The sequence below is a fragment of the Oncorhynchus gorbuscha genome, linkage group LG06 (assembly GCF_021184085.1).
Source record: "Oncorhynchus gorbuscha isolate QuinsamMale2020 ecotype Even-year linkage group LG06, OgorEven_v1.0, whole genome shotgun sequence".
NCBI classification, from domain to species: domain Eukaryota; kingdom Metazoa; phylum Chordata; class Actinopteri; order Salmoniformes; family Salmonidae; genus Oncorhynchus; species Oncorhynchus gorbuscha.
The window spans coordinates 72,118,902-72,123,588 of NC_060178.1; positions in this window are offsets into that span (position 1 = coordinate 72,118,902).

Below are 4,687 nucleotides of genomic sequence, written 5' to 3' on the forward strand. Positions count from 1 at the left end.
TGGACAGTTAATGAATGTTACATCCATACATGGCTGGCTCCAGGCAAAAGCGAGATAAGGAACTCAGTAGGGGTCTCAACATACTGCTGAGAGCTAGAATACACAAGGTGCCATTTCTAAATTTGGTTGTGCATCAGCAGTTTCTCTCTTGCTATGTCAGTCACTGACAGTCATTCAATTAGCCATGCCAGCAAATCATTTTTATATTGGTAAATTAGTCTAGCCAGCTATCATGTCTGAATACTGACCGGCCACGAAGGGCATGTGCACAGGGGCCCTGAACTCCACGGAGCCCCAATTGATTTTGTTATTCAGTCTCACTCATGTCATTAACATGGCATAAGTCGTGGCAAAAAGTGTACAATTGCAGGACATTTGCTATAACACTAGAACAGCTAAAACAGTCATTTTGATTGCTCATGATTATTCTTTTTTTTATTACTCTGTCATTTACTTCCCCATGCCCCCCCGCCATCATTGACCTTTCCTAAATAAGTCTATATAACACACTGCCGATGTTAGAATCTTAATATCAAAAGCAGAACTGGAGATATAACCAGTTTTAGGAGGGCATGTACTTTTTTTGAATGGTTTTCTCCCTCTGCACCTCCTTCTCCAAACGGCAGGGTCTATTCCGCCCCTTCTTCCAAAATATGAAGGTGCAGTGCCCAGTTGATAATCCCCACAGACAATTGCCTCGCAACTGAACCGAAAAATATGATGAGGAGAATGGGTGAGTTGATGAGCAATGGAAGGCCTAATCTTAAAATGATATGTACCCTATATCAGTTTACTGAATCAAAGCAGTCTTATCAGTCTGCTCTGGCCTACTTTGAATAGGCTACACAGAGAGCGTGTGTGTAATTGTACATGCTGAATGGCTTTCAATCTCTGGGAAAACACCCGCATCGGGCAGCAGGCTCGAGTGTTGGAGAATGTTGTGATGAGGCTTGTGGAACCTTATGTTGGTAAGGGAAGCAATGTCACCATGGACAATTTGTTTCACTTCACTGTCATTGGCAAACAAGTTGCTTGCCAATAAAACAAGGGGGGTTCTTCCCTCTGCGCAAAATAAGGCACCTGCACAGCCGTTGTATAGCGGTGCTGAAGTATGACTAGATAACCAGACACAATCAAGAGAAAACCATATACACTATTACGCACTACAACAAAACAAAGGTTTGACAATGTGTGTCAAGCAAGTGAAAGTTACAAAAATTGTGTCAGCTGTTAGGACAACAAGGGATGACCGCTAATGAAATCCAATTGATGCCATTGCCTGAAGATGCACACAAGCACGAGCTGACAATAATTTGACCTAGGTAAAGCCAGTTTCAAGTTGGATATTCAACAGATATTCTAGCTTTCAAACCACTTGAGTCACAGACTCAAAATAAGTGTCATGATGTTGGAAAAATTGCTCACAACATTGCACAGGTCTTATTTTCACGATTTCGACATTAGCTTTCCAAAGCTAATAAACGCGGAAATGTGAGCAGCATTTTGTATTCCTAGTTGAATTAGTTAGGGAGCGTAAACAAAGTACAAACTTTTTTTACGCTTCGAATTTCAATAGCTCCTTGGTCATGTGACCTACTGACTTCAAACAAGGTTCAGAATGCCCACTCAGTGGGCCTACACAGTGCACACCCTTTAGTTTGTCCATTTTCATCTCACAAGATTTTGCATGATTATTTTATTTTCCCCCTGTTTTTTATTTTGCCACAGTATTTAACAGCGGTACCAAGTAGGAGAGAGACAAGATAATATCTCCTTTCATCGTTAATATCAAACATAAAGGAAAAGGGCAAAGTACGAGAGTCATGTTATTAATTGTCCAAAGCAGGGATGGAGAGTGAGCTAGTAAGGTAGGCTGCAGTTGGTTTGCTGGTGTGACGCACTAAGGGTAGTGGGTGCGGAGTCAGGCGCAGAAGGCAGAAAGTACTGAGTAGTGTTTTATTAGGCATGGGGAAATTCACCAAAACTCACTGGCGCAACAAACACGATACCCATAACCAGGACCTAACCAGTCCAGAGGGAAAACCCCAAAACGAAACACGCTACCAACACACTACCACACACATAAACACAGTGGGAAAAATAAGCCCGCACAAAGAGCATGCGGGCCTCCCAGCTTAACCTTTTGCATGTAGGGGGCAGTATTTTCGTTTTTGGCTAAGAAACGTACCCATTTGAAACGGTCTATTTCTCAGCCCCAGAAACTAGAATATGCATATAATTGTCAGATTAGGATAGAAAACAATCAAACACTGCCCGGAAACGGCGGGTGAACTCGGGATAGTGATCCGTCGCCGAGTCTGGGCCATTCTGGACAGCGTTGGCCCACTCCAGAGCTCGGCCCGTCAGGCAGGAGACGAGGACGCTCACACTCTCCTCCCCCGAGGGAGTCTGCCTCACGGTAGCCAGATACAACTCGAGCTGGAGTAAAAAACTCTGGCACCCAGCCGCTGCTCCATCGTACTCCCTCGGGGGTGCAAGACGAAGTGCGCTGGAGCCGGACGCCGCCAGAGGAGTAGGTTGACTCATTGGAGGAGCCGGAGATGAGATGGGGAGACCACTCCTCTCCGATCGGTCCATTCGCTCCATCATCTGGTCCATTGCAGACCCGATGGAGGATGGTGGTATGGTGGAGGACGCTTTCCTCCACCGATGGAAGGGGGGTGGCCGCGGCTCCTGCTGACTCCATTCTTGGTGGGTGCGGGCTTCTGTGATGCACTTAAGCGTAGTGGTTGCGGAGTCAGGCGCAGGAGGCAGGTAATTTACTTTATGGCCCATTCTACACACAGCCTAAATTATAGGCACTGAACCATTTACAGGACAATACAGTACAATAATAAAAGTTGCATATAGGATCCAATCCTATCACAGAGTGAATAAATGTAGAGCGTTTGTAGACTTTAAGAAAAAAATATTAAGTGACAGTTTCATTAGTACGTGCTTAAAAAAAAGTAACATCACAAAGATCACAGATGACAGTGCCTATCAAGTCTAAATAAAAAATGAATTGTAAGCACCAAAGTGTGTTAAAGGGTGTTTGTCAAAATAATATCTGAAAATGTCCGTTTTTGAACATAATACTTCTATTTGCAATAACAATTCATGATATATACAGATGAGGAATATTTCATGTACCAACATGAAATGTAGGACGGACATGACATTCCCACATACAGTATACACATACATAGAGGCATTTTTCAACTGTGATTTTACCACTCAGAATCCAGAATGGATATGACAATGGGGCAGCGCAGGATGTAATACACCCTTACGACAATCTACTTTTTGATCTTCTTGACTTCTTATCTGGTAAACTGCTTCTGTGTGTCAAGAAAAGAGCCCCAATTAGGGGTTAGTGTACTCCAGTAAAAAAGGCCTGGTTTAGATTTAAAAAACTATTGCCCTGTGTCCCCGTCCATAGGGGCATGAGAGACTAGTCAGTGGTAGAATTGAGTTGGCACTTTATTAGCCCAAACACCCACAAGGTTGAGGTTACTCATGGAGAGTAATTAGTATATGTTTTTTTTTGTTGCATTGACGCGTTGTGTCTTCTAACTGTCCAAGAATAGGATCCAAAGTGTTTGGATCCTGGAAGGGTTTGTGGGTACAAGGGGGTCAGACAGATAATAGTAATCACTGTGAACTACTCTGTCAGTCAGATAATGTATTTTTCTCCAAATGACTTCTGAGTGTGGGTGTCCACTGTACAGCAATGTCCACACCTACTGGGTCTCAGGCATAGAGATTTAATAGCATGAGATGAAAGTAGACAAACTAAAAGGAGTGCCCACTGAGTGGACATTCTGCACCTTGTTTGAAGTCAGTATGTCACATGACCAACGAGCTATTGAAATGTTAAATTGTGAAAACTTCATGTGAAAACATGTGAGATGAAAATGGACAAACCAAAGGGTGTGCAATGTGTAGGCCCACTTGAGTGGACATTCTGCACCTTCAGAATGTCAGTAGGTCACATTACCAAGGAGCTATTGAAATTTGAATAATTAATGTAAAATCAAGTGAGATGAAAATGGACAAACTAAAGGGTGTGCAACATAGAAGGGTAGTCAGTGTACATTCTAAACCTTGTTTGAAGTCAATAGCACAGATGACCAAAAAGCTATTGAAATTCAAAAATATAAATAAATCATTTAAAATAGTGTAAATCTACAAAAAAAGGTATATGCAATGTTTATCTATGCTATCGGGTTAGCTACAACCAGTTTTAGGAGCAATGGTTAAAGAGCTATTGAAATGTGAAATTTGTCACTATGTTGATGGTCCTATGTTGATGGTCCCTAACTGCTGTTGGTGGACGTAATGAAAACTGCAGATGAATATTGGGCGTTTTTTTGTTTTTACATATAGCCTACAGTAACAAACGAATGAAAATGCTATTATGTTATTTCAAATAAACTACAAATGTTACCCAAAGCCTTCATAAACACACCCAAATGATTATTTTTGCTGTAGCATATATGAAATATATTACACTGATATAATGTTGCTGTCAGAATGACTGCTCATTAGCTTGAAGGGAGGTCCATCAACATCCAGAGATTCTTGTGTTAAAACTGCAAACATTTCTCTCCACCCCATGGCAAAATGGGTAGAATTGCAGGAAATTACAGTGCCTTCAGAAAGTTTTCACGCCCTTTGACATTTT